At 47.6% G+C, this 17,412-nt stretch overlaps 1 long non-coding RNA gene across 1 annotated transcript; it reads left to right on the forward strand.

The window, feature by feature from the left end:
- Positions 1–3,203: 3,203 nt before the first annotated feature.
- On the forward strand, positions 3,204–5,191 carry LOC105478300 (uncharacterized). The gene is made up of 3 exons (XR_985235.2): positions 3,204–3,339; positions 3,488–3,703; positions 3,835–5,191. It is a non-coding gene; the product is annotated as an uncharacterized lncRNA (long non-coding RNA).
- Positions 5,192–17,412: the final 12,221 nt, after the last annotated feature.

Genomic DNA, 17,412 nt, shown 5'->3' on the forward strand with positions numbered 1-17,412 from the left:
GTACCTGCTGACATTTCTTCTCCAGCCTCCCACTCTGGGCCAGCTGCTGTGTGAGGTACTTTCCAGCATCATGGCCCTTCATCCTCACAGCCCCCCATGAGATGGAGACTAGATGCTCCCATCATATTGATGGAAAAGGAGCCTTGGAGAGGTCTGCACCCTCCTCAAGTTCCCAAAGCAGGAAGCGACAGAGCCAGGATTTAAATCCAGGACATGTCCAAAGCTGGAATCCAAGGCCCTTTCTCTGTTTCCACAGGATCCCTCCACAAGGCAGACCATGAGAAGAGCTGTCATGAAAGCACCAGTGCAAGTCTTTCCGACTCCCCAAGCCCCTGATGTTGGCCATTAGAATCAGTCCCTCTCCTCAAGGAAATCACACCCAGCTGGGGAGATAGGGCAGCTGAAAAAACCAGGGAAGCAGCACCCGAGAGGGTCCACAGGTGAGGAGAAAGGAGGAGTGGGAGAAGCTTGCAGAGGAGATAGCCCTGGGGGCTGCTGGGATGGAGAGGAGAACAGGAGGGACCAGCCCAGCAAAGGCAGAGAGATGGGGCCATGTCTGGAAGGAGCAGAGGGAAGACGGGGAAGTCCAGGGAGAGGGAAACCCCTGTGTGACAAATTAGAGGAAGCCCCCTCCCAGAGGCAGTGAGGAGGGGCAGGAGGTCTCCGGGGCAGGTGTGTGATGGACTTCAAGGTCAAGAGGGGCTGTAGAGACTGAGCACTCAAGTCCCGGCTTGCCCCGCCGAAGGAAACTGAACCACACACCTCAGACCAGGAAGCGTAGCCCTGGCGCCCCCACCCACCCTCAAGTCCCCACTCAGAAGGAAAAGTAACTTTCCATATTAATGTATCTGAGTCCCAAACCTGCTGACCTGTGAAAAAACCCTTCCTACTGATTTATTTGTCTCCTCTTGCTAAGACAACTGCCTCATTATTTTAAGTCATGCACACAGCAGTGGTGCGCCCTCCCTTCTGAGGTCAGACTGGGCTTGCCATGGGGACCAGAGAAAGCAAGGAAAGGTTCCCAGGGGTCGCTGGCCCCAGGAAAGCATTTCTCAGCAAGGTTGCTTTATACCACTTTGGTCCAGAGACCATGAGAAACTCCTTACAGACCCCAGTTCTCGTGAGATTTGGTCAGGAGAGGCCAGACCAAAAGAAAACCTGGGCTCATGGCAGTAACCAGTAAAATAACCTCTGGAAAGTTCTGTTTAACTACCTGTAAAACCGGGGCACCTATATGCCAGCAGACATCCCGGGAGAGCTTTCATGGAGTCCACGTTGGACTTAGCTGTGATCAGAAACAATCTTATACTTTAAAAGATCTTGCTTATTCTCAGATAGCAATAAAAATGATCAATAATTCTACCCCCATTTTCTCCTGCAATGGAGAAGGACGCGTGTTAGGCAATGGGTATTTGAGACTGGTCGAATCAAAAGCAACTCAAAAATGGAAAGTCATTTCATAGTGGAACAAACGTTTATCCAGCACCTGGTGCACAGCAGCCAAGCTTTCCAGTGAGCATCAGAAGGGATTTGCACAGGGTAGTGGCAATGCCCTCTCAGCCACCCTCAGCCAGAGAGGCAGAGGAGTTTTGCAGTCCGAGAGTATATGGGCTCAAAGCCAGCTCTGCTCCTGCAGTGTGGCATTGGGCATGTTATTGGACCTCTCAGGGTGCCTCTGTCTCCTCATCTGCAAAATGGGAATCCTAACCATCATAGCAGATACTCAACTCAGGTAATTTATCTCCCTTTTTATGTCTCATTCATTTCACTTCGTGAAGCCCTTTCAAAGCTCACCTCTCTCTTGAAATATTAGCTGACCACCCCTCTACCCCCTGTGGCCTCCTAGTACTTCTTAGTATCTACAGACATTTAAGTATGCCTGCAAATATTTTCATATACTGTATCATACTGCTTTCAGAGTGGATCTGTGGTCTCCTCAACTAAATGTGCAGTTTCTTGAGGACCAGGCTGTCTTTATACTTATTGTTGATCCCCTCTAAGATCTGGCACAGGGCTGGCATGAGGGGACAACAGGGGGAACTCAAGTAAGAGTGCTTCACCACCTGATCATGAAGGCAGAAGGGGCCTGAGGGCTAGAGAACTTGGTCTGCTTGACAGGTCAGGTAAGGACTGGCTCAGTGTGCACTGAAGATGTGGCCTGCCCATTGCCTATGCAAACAGGTGATGGATAGGTGGACGGATGGATGGATGGATGCATGGGTGCATGGGTGCACAGATAGATGGATAGAATGACCTTGTCCTGAAGAGATTTCTCTGGCCTCTTAGTTCCTACACATTTACCCTGAATTTTTAGCTTCTTTTCTCCTCCACAGGCTCAGTGATTCCAGCCAGGCTGCACCCAAGGGCTCCAGGGCCAGACTGATTAGTTTTCTCACTTGCTTATGAGGTGTAAGTAAATAATACAAAAACAACTCAGTGTCATGCCTCAAACATTTCTGCTGGTGCTGTCAGCCTCCTAATTAATGCCACTGCCTGGGAGGCTCTCAGCAGCCTGTCCCCTGAGCTCCCTCTGAACCCCTAGCAGGTCATGCCAGGCCTGGTGCAGCCTGCATCAAACCCCAACCAGTGACTTCCTCCCAGAGATACAAACATTTCAGACAAGCTCAGTCAGAGGCAATTCAACACCATCACATTCCCAGGGACACATTACTAAGCCCAGGTAAGAAAACAGGCTCTGAGTCAGGTACGGTGGCTCACGCCTGTAATCCCAACACTTTGGGAGGCTGAGGTGGGCAGATCACTTGAGGTCAGGAGTTTGAGGCCAGCCTGGCTAACGTGGTGAAACCCCTCTCTACTAAAAATACAAAAAAATTAGCCAGGTCTGGTGGTGGGCAACTGTAGTCCCAGCTACTTGGGAGGCTGAGGCAGGAGAATCATTTGAACCCGGGAGGCAGAGGATGCAGCGAGCCGAGATCGTGCCACTGCACTCCAGCCTAGGTGACAGAGTGCGACTCCATCTCAAAAAGAAAAAGAGAAAACAGGCTCTGTCTTTGAGGAAATGCCAAGACAGTCTCACTAGAGCTTCCTCCCAATTCCACAGCCTCAAGCCAACCCAGCCCAAATCCCATCCTCTGGGAAGCCTTCCCTAATTTCTCAGCTTTTGTTGATCAGTTTCTTCCTCTGGCATCTACAACATTCTGTCCACTCCATGGAGACGATGGAACTGTCTCTTCCCTTCACTCTACAGCATCCTTTCTAGGAGGTCTATTCCATCAACACCACTGACACCTCCTAGAAGGGCAGAGCTCTGAACTGGGAGTACTTGGTGTTGGGGTGGGGAAGCAGCTGTTGGAGGAGGGGGAAGACTAGGAAGCACAGGTAGATGAGATATGGTTTTTGCCTTCTGTAACTTTGTGCTAGGGAAACAATAGAGGCCCACATTTTAAACACACACACACACACACACACACACACACACACACACACACACAGAGCCAGTCCTCATCTCTGCCCTGCTCTATCACAGGAGAGGACCTCAGAGGCAGCCTTTCCCAGGCTCCTATGACAGATGACTTCTGGCTGGAGTGGACCAATGCGAGGCATTAGTAGGAGATTGGAAGGCAGGAGAAACCAAGGTGTTTGCCCTCCTCCTCCTTCCCTGTCTGAGGCAGTGTCTATGGCAACAGATGCTTCTCCTAATTGGCTCCAGCTCCCAACAGAAACACCTGCCCCATGGATCCAGGTGACACCTCAGCCCCTCCACCCCTGGGCTCTGGGAACACTCTCTCTTCCCTTTGAATCTCCAGCTTAGCCAGGGGTGACAACTACTTCCTGCTGTTGCTAATCACTGGGTTGCCTCATTGTCCCTTTCAGCTTGAAGCTTTTCCATCATATTGCTTTCAATATGCCCTGCTGTCAAAACTCACGGTGCTGTATGTTTTCCTGGTTGGATCCTGTCTTCTGATACCAACTCTCCTGGTTATGTCAGAATCTTGTGCCTGGAAGGCAAATCACCTTTGGTCCATTACTCTTCATGCAGCTCTTCAACAGGCCTGTGCTCCGGATTAGCAACCCTCAGACCCCAAGCAGCTAAGAAAAAGGCTCAAATATCTCTTCGTCCCAGGGATTTGAGCTGCCAGCCCTAGAGTTCCCTGCCTGTGACTCAGGCTCTCCACCTCTGTGGGACCTACCCCTCCCTCCAGATGTGTCTGGGCACCCAATGGCGACATGAGCTGAAAGTGCGGGTAGAAAATGGGGTTTAGAGCAGCTTGGGGGAGCTTCACAGAAGCCGACCACCCCCTCCCCACTCCCCCGATGGAGGCACAGGAATCCTTCCCAGGTGTCCAGGGATTCTGCAGAGCAGCATTTGGGAGTCATTTCCTTCTACCCAGGAGTGATCTTGTTCCTAGACTTTCACTGTCCACAACCATGGCCGTTAGCCAGCCACATTTGGCTTTTTAAATTTTACATTTAAATGCATTGAAATTAAATAAAATTTAAAATTCAGTCCTTCAGTTGGACAAGCCATATTTCAAGTACCCAACCTGTGGCTAGTGGCTGCCGTGTTGGATAGGCAGATACAGAACATTCCCGTCATCACAGAAAGTCTTACCGAGCAGCTCTGTTCATGGACAAAGCTGTCTTCGTCAACAGAGAAAGAAATGAAACCTGCACAATACAGATTAACCAATTACATTTTAACAACCAAACATTCTCCCTGCAATGCGTGTGACCAAAGGATGACTGGGTTTTCATACAGAAATAGCTTTTAGCTGGACCAGATTGGAGGCAGGGTGGGGGGAGTTCGGGCAGAGCGAAAGAGGCAGAGAGATTATTTTCTAATGTCTCTTCCAAAGATGCATGAGTAGAAAGTTGATGGGATTAATGCAAGTATGAAAACCCAGTGAAGCGAGGAGCTTTTTAAAAAATGAAAGGAAGAGATTTACTGAAATGGAAAAGAGAAAAAACAACATGTTTATTCCTCACTTGGCTTTCTAAAAGAAAAGAAACAAAAGAGCATTAGCTGAAGTGTCTTTAGCTATAGCACAAGTTTAGTAGGCCAGGACTCTGAAGGCAGTGCTAACGGTGGGCGAATGAGATATTTCACCTGTCTGCTATGACAAGAAAATTAAAGACAATTGAGCAGGGCATTAAACTTGTAGAAACAGAGATGGTCCCTTTGCATTATACCTTCTCCCTCTGTAGCCCCTCACTAGGAACAAAAACCTCTATTTCCAGGTTATTCAAAATCTTTGTACTAATTTGGGGGGCCAGGGTTGGGGAGGGAAGTGGCGAGGAAGGGACAGAAGGGTATAGGGAAAGTCATTTGCTAACCTTTAAAAAGTTCACGCTTTTATTACACACCAAAAAGATGAGAAGTCTACAGAGATGTGGTCCTGAACTGGAGAGAGATGGCCTCATCCCCCGAGAGGGGTTCTCACTAGTTGTTTGCTGGGCTTCACCTCCTGACTCAGTAGATCTAGGGTAGGGTCCACAAATTGACATTTTAACAAGTTCTCAGGTGCTGCTGCTGCTGCAGGTGGGAGCCACACTGAGAGCCACTTCTCTAAAACAGCACCTCCAGATGGGGCAGCCCAAGTGAGGGTCATATTCACTACTGTCCATCCACTCAGGGCTGGGTCTAAATGAGCAGCAAGGAGGGCTTCCCACCTAGGGAATGAGATGCATTGATTTTGATTTTGGTGCCTCTCCAGGTGAGTGCCTCACTCTCCTCACCTACTCCAGCCCTGGCTGCAAGATTGGCTTAATAATCCCTATTTTCTTCCCTCTGAGGTTCAGAGATGTGGAGTGACTTGCCCAAGATCACACAGTAGACGCACAGCCAAGACCCATACTCAGGAGTTGTAGCTCTCGAAAGTCAAGGACTTTCCACCAAATCCCTGTGTCCCGCATGAATGCCCTCTGGGCCAAATGCGACTGGTGTGCCTGTCTTCCTGCTGCTCAAAGGACTGCTTTCAGCAGGTTAACAGAGGCTGGTCAACCATCAGCGTCCTCTCAGTCCACAGCAGAGAGCCCTCGTTCCCTGCTTAGAGGCATCTAGCTGGAAATTGACAATCTGCCTGTTGAATCATAACAAACAATGCCAAGAATCAGTGGGGAGATTGCCCACACTCCCCTCCCCATCCCCTCATCATCACTAACAATAACTTAACATTTACCACATATTACCTATGTCATCTCGTTTGATCTTTATATCAAACCTAGGGAAGCAGGCACAGCTTGCCCTTCCACTTTACACGTGACGTACAAAAGGTCATCTTTGTTTAAATTCACAAAGCCAGCAAGAGGAAGGTTGAAGATTCCAGCCTGGACGGCCAGCTTCAAGAGGCTCTGCCTGCCAGCCATCCCGACTCCATACCAGAGAAGAAAGGTGCCACAGTGTCTGTATCAATCACACATTCCATGCAAGGATGTTTCCAATTTCTTCTTTCAGTCAAAGATGAATTTCACACCTACTAGGTGCAGGCACTGAATATAATTTAAAGAGTCTTAGGTCATAGTTCCAGCCCTCCAGGATTTTACATAGTTACCTCTTCCAGGCATTCAGAGACATTGGTCCTTCATAGTGATAATGCCCAGATCATTTTTCTTTCAAATGAAACATAGAGAAAAATAATGACACATTTTCAGCAAGAAAGAAGATGCCAGAAGGTAATTGCTTTGCAAATTACTGTAAGTTATAAACGGATCAATGATTTTCTCCAAAGTTGGAATCAACTGTAATTAGCGATATGCAAATCGCCCCCTGAGCCCCTAGTGGCTCACAATGAAGTGGGAGGCACCCTCAGCAGCCATTTATATTAATTCAGAGGAAGCTGGGTGGACGCTCACCAAATGGGCTTGGCGGGCTGCGAACTGAAGGAAGGCAGAGAGGGGGAGAATAAACACGTGCCCTACCTGAAGCTAGAGGCCAGGTCTGAAGACACTTCAGAGACCTTCTAGCAAAATCTTGCCCCTGTCCCCAGCTCAGGCCCAGGTGGGGGCAGCAAAGGAGGATGCCAGAGGTCTGGATAGGATATGACTTTCCTTTCACACTATACAGTGAGGTTGGGAGTAGAGCAGGAAAACTGTCAGGATTAAGTTCCAAATGAAACTGACTTGCCAGTCACCTGAACGAGGACACTGGCCTGAGCGAGAGAAATAAGCACTGGACAAGGAGTCCAGAATCAGCCTGGATACTAGTCCTAGCTCTGCACTGTCATCTGTGTGGCCTTGAGCTGGTCATTTTGCCACATAGGTGCCAGGTTCTTCATTCCTAAGCAAGGGGATGTACAAGATGTTCCTTGAGGTTCCTTCTATTAATTTATTCATTCGCCCCAGGGACAGAAACCCAAATACAATGTATTACCATCAGCAGCGGCTCTCATTGCTGAGCAACAGATGTGTAACAACGTATGCTAAATCCTCCAGTACATGGGTGAACGGTCAGGAAGGCTTCTTGGAGGAGATGACATTTGAACTGGGTCCCAAAGGATGATTCCACACTTCATTTCTAAACATAACTTCATTTCCAAATATAACTCCATCTGGGGCCACAGAAGGTTTAAGGATCTCTCAGGAGCACATGGATCATTTGAAGACCACAGTTACAATGTTCATTCCTGGGGCTTGTGTCCTACAGACTCTGATTAATCCATCAGAGACTGGGCCTGGGATTCTGCATTTTACCATGCTTCTGGGTGATTTTGAGACATTTGGTCAATAAGTCATATTTTAAGAAAGAAGTGGTTCAAGCGTTCTTGATTCTATCTGTATTATTACCAACAAGTGCATAGCCCAAGGGCTGCTTTCAGAAGCTTTACATTTAAGAACAATTTCAGAACCTTCTGCATAGGTACCTCTCTCAAGAAGCAAAGCAGGCCAGGAGTTCGAGACTAGCCTGGGTATTACAGTTAAAAAAAAAAAAAATTAGCTGGGCATGGTGGCATGCTCCTGTAGTCCCATCTACTTGGGAGGGTGAGGCAGAAGGATCACTTGAGCCCGGGAGGTTGAGGCTGCAGTGAGCTATAATCATCTCACCACCGCCAGCCTGGGCAACAGAGTAAAACTCTGTCTCTAAAAAGTTCTCAAAAAAATTTTTTTAAAAGCAAAATAACAACAGTGGTGCCACCCAGAAGAACTTCTTTAGAGTTGAAGCCCCAGGTTGCACTCATTACCTGCAAAGGGCCAGTGGCTGAGCATCTTGCTATTTTTCAGAGATGCTCATGAAGCAGTCTGGGGAAATGTCCCAGGCCGTTTTTTCAATCCTGGTTCTCCTGGTCCCTCTGTTGACTAATGACTGGCTACTTCCGGTTTTCCTCCTTCCATTTTCCTCCTTCTGTTTTTCTCACTCCTGTCAAATAGGGGGTCTTCGTCCAGCTTCCCCTTGGAAGCAAAAGGTAAAGAGGGCATTGTAGTAGAGAAAGTCACACTGTCCCAACCTAGATTGCCCACACTCCCTTCCCCATCCCCTCATCATTACCTGGCTGGCTCCGCACTGCCAGTCACGCCTCAGCAAACCTTCCTCAAGCAGCCCACCCCATTAGTCTAACCATCCTAAATACCGTATCTAGAATAGTGTTTTAATTGGTGGCCTCCAGTACACAATGCCTCCAGTATTCATACCGTACACAGTCCTGTCCCCTTAAATCTGAACTGGTCCGGTGACTTGTGTTAACCATAAAATGTAGCAGAGGTGATGCCGTGCATTAAGTAGGCCTAGTAGCTTCCGTGTCTGTGCTCGTGGAAGCCTGGAGGCCCAGTGCAGGAAGTCCAGCTAAAGAGTCCTCACCTAAAGAGACTTCGTGAACACACCCCATAGAAGAGAGACTTGCCACTACATGGAGAGAGAGAGAGAGGCTCCATTGATCTCAGATGACCCCGGACAACACCTGCTGACCTGCCAGCAGAATGTGCCAGCACAGCCACACGGGTGATCATCAGCAAGACTAGTAAGAACAGCCCTGCTGAGCCCAGTCCTGATTGTAGAATTGTGGACAAACTGAGTAGTTATTATTTAAGCCACTGAGTTATAGAGTGGTTTAGATACCTGATACCATATCATTCTATTTCATTTTCTTCATACCATCTATCACAAATAACCAAAAAAAAAAAAAAAAAAAATCTGTCCCCTACCTCTAGAAGGGAAGCTCCATGAAGGCAGTGGCAGTCTGCTCATTGCTGTATCCCCTACACCTAGATCCTTGCCTGGCACAGAGCAGGAGTTCCCTAGTATATGTTGAATGAATTCACCACCAGCTCTTCCAAACCTCAGGCAGGACCAGGAGAAAGATGTAAGACAAGAATCGAATGTCCAGCAGCCTCTTGGCCAGAGCCAGAGTCATAAAGGCACACTGATTTTCCATTAACAAACTTTACACTGATCAAAGAGAACTTTAAAGGATCAAAAAAACAGCTAGTGAGGGATTTTATCCTTGTTCAGAGGCACCATAAACAGCTGGCTTACAAGCAGCAAACGCTGCAGTTCCCTGAAGTCACAGGATGCAACAGCTGAGACCAAATGGCACCAGTGCCAATTCTTTCTCAGTCCCAGAACCAACATCTGGCCTTCTGCGCTCCTGTTCACCCCACCGCGCACGAAGCACGCCCACCCTGACTGATGACACTTCCCAAAAGGAGTCTTGGCTGCCACCTCCTGCTGAGCATAGCCAGCTGCTGATGCTGAAGGAAGCCCTCTGGGGGTGGGCAAGCTGGCTGTATGTGGAACAGAGGGAAGCAGTGCAGAAAGATGCTACCCAGCTGCCTTTTCATCAAACACCTAACGCCAAACCATGGGTTACGCCCCCTTTAATGCTCTCTGGGCCACACCCATTTACATGCTCCTCTGGGCCTCTTTCTCCTTTCTCCTATTCTCCTTGTCTGTGTTTGCAAAGGCCTGGGGAGCCTTTCTCTATAGGTGGCAACTGGCTGCTAGAAAGAGGTGGAAGTGTGAGAGAGTGCTACCTGCCAGTCAGGCCCAGAGACCCCACATCGGTCCAGGCTGGGACTTTAGAGAAGACCTAGGCCACCCTTCTCTTTAGCCTTTCTGGATTTCTTTATCTTCTCCTGAATGAGAGTTTTCTCAGTGCTTTTGTGAGGGTTAAATTAGACATTGTATTTAAAGCAGCAGTTCACAAACACAAACATGCATCAGAATCACCCGAAGTGCTTGGTAAACCATAGATTGCGGGGTCCCACCTTCAGAGTTTCCACGGGCCAGGCATGAGGACAAGAATTTGCATTTCTAACAAGTTTCCAGATGATACTAATGCTGCTGGCCCAGGGACCACACTTTGAGAACCACTGATGTAACACAGTAGAAATGTAAATATGAACATCTATATAGACAGACACACATGCACAGAGAAAGCCCAAATTTTCTGGAATTGTCCCAGTTCTTAGTCAATGGAAATACATAAATCATTTCAAACAGCCTCTACTACAGCCCTCAAGGGGCTGTCAAAGAAAAACAGCCTTGCAGCAGAGCGATTGTAAAGGATGCAGAGAGGAGAGGATAAATATTCCACAGGCTCAGAAATTGGTGTTCCTCACATGTTTGGAAACGAGCCAGAGAGTCGAGGGAGAAGGGAGAATCCTTTGGCCAGGGAGCACTCATCAGCAAGGAGGGCTTTGAGGTAGAGATGGGCTTGTGGGGCTGGCAGACTGTTTGGTATGCTAGGAGAGAGTGAACTTCTTCCTCTAAGGTTCCTGGACCACCTGCATCAGAATCGCAGAAACAGGCTCCCAGACCTCACTACAGACCTGTGGAATCAGAAGCTCTAAAGGGGAGATCTAGGAATCCTTCTTTAAACATGATCCCCAGGTAAGACTTATACACATGTGAGGAGTTTTTACCTAGAGTGTCTTAAAGTCCCATTAGGGATACAAGGCACTGGGGAAGGGGGAAAGGGGAAGTTCATGTTTAATGGGTACACAGTTTACACTTGGAAAGATTAATAAGTTCTGGTGATAGATGGTGGCGATCGTTGCAGAACAGTGTGAATGTATTTAATGCCACTGAACTGTCCTTTTGGAAATGGTTAAAATGGTAAATTTTATGATATATAGACATGTATATAAATGCAATAGATAATATATATATAACTGCAGTAAAAAAATGAATTCCTATTAAAGAAGTAAAAGTGTATTGACCAGATAAGCTGTATCTGATTGACTATATGTTATCTTGATAAAGTTGTCATAACGCATTGGACATTGTGTGGAGTATAGAAAGATAAAAGCCATGGAGAAACGATGTTTTGAGTATCTCCTGTCCAGTTGAATGGGTGGTCTGATTCTAATAATAAACACTTCTGAATGAGACAAAAGTACCTTCAGGATAAGTAGGAGGCAATATTCCTTGTGAATATCCAACCCTCTTTGCTCCTATTCTGTGCTCCCCAGGCAACATTCTGATTCAAGATGGGGCCCTTCTCAAGCACGCTTCCTGACCACACACCCAGAAGGCAGTGCCCTTCCTCTGCAGGTGCATGTGGCCCCTAACTTCCTGCTGGAGAAGCCTTCTGTTGTAAATGTCCACGCCAGTTACACACCTCATTCCCCTGGGAGCAGGGTTCTGTGTAGCCACCACAAATCCATTCCCCAGAACCACAGTGCCTGGCCAATTGTAAAAACTGAAGTTCTAAACCTACAAAGCTGAGGATGTGTTGGCCCCCTAGGGGAGCACAAATTCCAGAAAGTCCAGCCTGGGAAGTTAACTGCCAACTACATCCACCACCACCTTCCTTATACCACCACTCTCCACACACACACACCTGTTTACAATAAAGGCATCAACCAAACCTGCGAAATGCTCTCATTTTGTCCAGCAATGGAAGAAACATTATCTACTTCTGTTTTCCAAGCTTACCACAGAGATCTGTGAAGTCCCACTTTCATCTCTCCTCCTCAGCAAAATCTTGGCTGAATTCTCCAAACTCCACAGATCTCCCCCCATCTCAGCTAAATGCCTACAGAATCAGAACCAAGGATTTGACATTTAATTACGCATGGCCTGGTGTCTTTTCCTGGCACAAATACCTTGATGGGGTGGAAAAGGCATGGGTTTTGTAGCCAGAGAGATTTAGGCTCTGCCACCCCCTGGTTGTGCGATCTTTTGACTCTGAGGTGGGTCTGCACCTGTGCTTATGGAGTGTGAGAAACTTGGTCAAGGTAATAGAACTAGAAAGGTGAGCTAATAGCCACAAGAATGCCCAGCACTGTGCAGATGCGCAGCAGGTACTCTCTGCATACACTTCCAAATTTCCAGAGGGTGAGGAACTCTTGCTCTGGAGTTGTTTTCTACCTGGCTGCATATTAGACTCTGACAGATAGCTTCTGATGCCCAAGGATCCTGGGGTGAGGCTTGAGCATCTATTCCTTGAAACCTCCCCCAGCCATTTCCCTAGAGCTCACAGCACACTACTGGGTTCAACAAATGTTCAAGAAGGATTTCATAAGTTAATTGAGATGTTCTGTGATCAATATGATTGACAAGGAAGGGCAATTCCTTTTGGGCATCATTACGAGGTTCCACTTTAATACTGAGAAAACCTATAAGAACATTGGGCAATTCCAGACAAGCATTAACTGAGCTTTCAAACGCTTGGTCTTAAGGCCAAGCATCCCAGCAATGATTCTGCTAATTATTCCCATTCAACAGCAGTGTCTCTTCACATACCGAGCGTCCTTTTAGGGGAAATAACCATCTTCTCCAAGACATACTTCGTTTGCTGCAGCGGTGAGAAACAACAGGGTCATGGAAGAACTTCAGGAGGAAGAGCTGAGAAGCCCAGTGGTGTATAAATAGATAGCTGGCTGGTTACTAAATCTGACCCCAGAGTCATGTAATTAGAGAGCTGGGAGGGGGAACCTCATTAACTACAAAAATCATTATTGGGGAAAGAAGGGAAAGGAGGGCTGAAGGCAAAGGTGTTGAGCTGTGAGGGAAGGCTGCTCTGGAGGGGGTCGGGACTGCAGCAGGAGGGAGCACTGTGGGTCAGGACAGGGGTTCCAGAGATGTGAGGGAGGACAAGGAGCTGGTCAGCAGCGACACCCGCCCCCCCCCTCCCCCGGGGCTCCTATATGGAAAAGGCAAGGGGTTGGAAATGCTTAAGGCGTTTAAATGACCACAGCTTCTGCTTCCTATGCCCAAGCCCAGGGGTTGTATGGAAACCCTCCCTGCAGGCACAGACATCTGGAGAGGTTCCCTGACTCCTTCTACTGTGTGCGTGGATCTCAGGGGTACTCTGTGACTGGAGAGTAGCCAAGGCAGAACTCAGAACGAGGCCAAGGACCCAGGTAAGCCTGGTCCCCAGCTAGTTAGCCCTACCTGATGCCTACACCCCAAATCACAGCTCCCTCTTCTATTCCCCAAACCAGGGTCCTGCCTGTATCCAAACAAAGTGAGTGCTGACTCCTGGCATGTCCCATGACCTAAGAAGGACTTTGTTCCCTTTGACATGATTCGTTCAGCTAGTGCATGCTGTGCTCCTGCTCTGTGTCAGTGGGCAGGGAAGTACAGCCAGAGAGAATTGTATCTGATGAATGAATGAATACATGATAAATAATAACAATAACAACAACTAGCATGTATTGAATATACACTAGACGCTGTGCTAAGCACCTTATGTTACGATCATATCTTTAAACAACTTCTGAAGAGGTATTAACATTATTCCAGTTTTACAAATCAGAAAACTGACATTCTAAGAATTTTTTTTTTTTTTCAGATGGAGTCTTGCTCTGTGCCCCAGGCTGGAGTGCAGTGGCGCGATCTCGGCTCACTGCAAGCTCCGCCCCCCGGGTTCACACCATTCTCCTGCCTCAGCCTCCCGAGTAGCTGGGACTACAGGCGCCCGCCACCATGCCTGGCTAATTTTTTGTATTTTTTTTAGTAGAGACGGGGTTTCACGGTGTTAGCCAGGATGGTCTCGATCTCCTGACCTTGTGATCCGCCCACCTCGGCCTCCCAAAGTGCTGGGATTACAGGCTTGAGCCACCGCGCCTGGCTGACATTCTAAGAATTTAAACAGCCATTCCATACAGCCAGAAATTCGTGGAGCTGAAACTTAAGTCCACATCTGCCTACCCCACCATTTGAAGAGCTCAAAGCCTAATTGAACAATGAGGGAACCATGCAGGATAAAATGGTGAAAGAAGCAGGAGAATACCACAGACACCCAGTACTATGGGGGAAGAGGAGGGAGAGATCAGGGCAGAAGGGGCCAGGGGTACCCTGCAGTGGGGCCAGGGGGAGTCTAAGAGCCTGGTGGTTTGCTGCTTAGAAAAACCCATAAATGCTTGGCCAGCAGTTTTTTGAGGGTTGGTTTGGACTGGGTTTTTGGATGTGAAATGTGTATCATTCCCTAGTGTCTTACCACAGGCTGAAACACACATGGGTCATCTGCCCAACTCCTGTAATCATTCAATTAGGGGACTCTGGGAAAAGACTGTGGGCCTCTAGCAAAAATCAATTTCTCCCTGACAAATGGTGAAGTCACATTACAATACTCTCTGCTTTGTTTTAAAAAACATAAAGGAACTATTTTTTCTTAACCTATTTAAAGGGGTGTGTGTGTGCGTGTAAGTAAATATGCCTGAACAGTGAGACCCCACTCATGGGATATGGGATGTGCATAAGTTCTCTATTCTCCCTCAAAGCAGATATGCATGTAACTTATACAATGCAGTGGTAGCCTTGGCCTAGCTTGTTTAAAAACAATGGTCATAATTCCTTAGTATCCTCTGGATCCTTTAGAAAGGAAACATTCATCACACAGCCATTGCCAGAGATTTCAAATCCTTTATAGGCTTTTCCCAAGGATCCTTCATGGGGCCCAACCACATGCTTCCTTCAGTAGGAGATAAGAAACAGAATTACAGGTGGTATCAAAGGAACTGTGTATACACTATAGCCTAGCTTATCTAGGAGTGCCTACGAGAGAGTGTCAAGCATCCATACATCATCGATCGGGTGTGGGAAAGCGGCTGGAACTGTATTTTAGAAGAAATTATCCCTTCTCTGGAGCCTTCTGCCATTCCACCACACTGCACACTGTCAGCCTCTGCAACTAGAACAGCTCCAGGGTTTCAGGCAAGGGTGGTGTGAGTATAAGATATAGGAAGATATTCAAAAGAGTGTTTACACTCCTGACACCCTGGTGCTGCTGAACACTTCAACGTAGCGGGTGTCCCCGGAAGACACCCAAATTCCACACCCAAAACCAAGTCCTATTATGTCTGGGTTCATTGTTAACCCGAGCCAGCTTCCTCCAATCACATAGCAGGGTCATTTAAATGGTAGAAAGTTCTGCATACTCCAGAGGAACTGAAGGATGGAAGGAAATGAAATGTGTGCCCATTGCCAACAAAGCTGGAGCCAATAATGAGTCTTTGGGGATTCTTGGTTTCAGGGAGCATCAGAATATTCATAGTGACTTTCACAAATTGTTCAGGAAAAAACCTCTCTCCTCCAACACGGGCAAGATCATCCCTTTGTTATCCAACTCGAACTTCCAAAACAAGAGGCAAGTCCAGGTTTCCTGATGCCCCATTCAGATACATTTTTTTGAGTGTGGGAAATGAAATCCTTCATCTGCATCCTCTAATAGAGCCTATTCTATGTCTCTGCTCACGGGGGGGCATGTTAAGTAAACATCAAAGAACTCAGTAGTTGTAATTATACACATACACACACAGAGACACAGACACACACACATATGCAAAAAAAAAATGCTACTATGCTTAGATGCATAGATGGACAGAGAGAGAGAGTCAAATGAATAGGGAACAAGAGGGGGCAATTCCTATGTTGAGGCTAAGCTGTATCAGCTCTGGGACTCAGATATGTCTGAAGAATTGGTGACTCCCTTTGGGAGATTATTATAAGGCTTGAGGGGCCTCCTGGCAGTGAAATTCCTAAGAGAAGAAGGGGATACATAAGGGAAAAGTTGACCCAATATCAAGTCCTCAGGGTGAGAGGGGAGGTGCAATTCTGCTGATAGTGTGGAATCTGTCACTTGTCCCTGACCTTCCCCAGCCTCTATGCTGTATCATCGGACTCTATTAGCTAATTAATATCAGCCAACATTACGGGCATTTACCAAGTACACCGAGTTTTGTATGCATCAGCTCATTTTGCCTCCGTGCAACCCTGAGTTAAGTACTACTGTTTTAGTACTATTTCAGAAATGAAGGTTTTGAAGAACGTTCCCTAGCACAGATGCTACTCATTACTGAGTAATGAGTTTGAACTCATTACTCAGATCCAACCTCACACTACCTTGATCCCCCAGGGAGAGAGGACCTGAAGTGGAAGCTGAAAGAGCTCTACACCTGAATACTACTTCGGGCAGCAGCTGCAGCCAGTACTGCTTTGGGGAAGCAAACACTGGAGACAGCCATTCCCCCGGACATTGCCACAGACCACCATGCCTGGCACCTGGAAAGTTCGTGGGCATTCATGATGCCTCAGTGGGAGGGCTGGCATTGTTGAAGGGAGTTCTTGGCGTTCTGTGGGAGATGGTGGTGGAGTATGGGGAAGGAGCAGTGCCCTGCATGGTATGGTGATATCCAGCAGAGGCAGAAATACACAGATGGCCCAGTGCAGGCCAGGGCAGCAGTGCCTGGCAGAAACCTGCAGCAGCTGACCAGGCTTGCTTGTAAGCCCACGGAGCATACTCTCTGGGTAAGTCCAAGAACACTTGAGGGGCTTTGGGCAAGGATTGCAGCCCTGCAGTAGCAGGAGGGGTTGAGAGATAGGGAAACATAGGAGATTACCAACGGCATAACCAGCTTTTAACCTCAGACTGCCACAGCTTGAAGAAACTTATGTTAAATGCGTGTGAGAGAGACAGAAAGAACAATCTTCTGCCCAGCCTGACCTTTTAAAAAGTTATTCTGATTCTTTCAAACCAAAAGCCCAAGTTAGGCATTAAAAATTATTTTTTTGCATCAGAATCAGGGCAATAGTTTCAGTTCCCCAGCCACATCCCCTAAATTATATTCAATATTGATAAGAATCTTTGGCTTCAGTCTTTCTAAGTATCCTCATCAGCTCTGACCATTCGGGGAAAGAGCTGCTAACTCCTTGAACAGAGCTCACAGCCCACATCCCACAAATTCACATAGGCGTATACCCTACATGTGAACCCAAACGCACACACGCAACAGGGACCCACCCACAGAGCACAGAGTTGACAAGGATAGGGTTAAAGACCCAGCCCTGCTTGTCTCAGCAGATGCCATGTGGAAAAGTGCTGGTCTGGCAGTGCCCTGTGGCTTCAGCAATCAGGCAGGCAAGACTAATTAGTCAGTGTGAGATCCATGGGGGAAATGCTGACAGACTCAATAAGCAGCAAGTACTTGGTCCTTCGGGGTGAGCTGGAACCACGTAAAGGCAGAAGAGCAGCAGGTCCGGGGGCAGGGAAGGGCAAACAGGTGTCCTCCAAA

The sequence above is a fragment of the Macaca nemestrina genome, chromosome 9, assembly GCF_043159975.1.
Source record: "Macaca nemestrina isolate mMacNem1 chromosome 9, mMacNem.hap1, whole genome shotgun sequence".
Taxonomy (NCBI): Eukaryota; Metazoa; Chordata; class Mammalia; order Primates; family Cercopithecidae; genus Macaca; species Macaca nemestrina.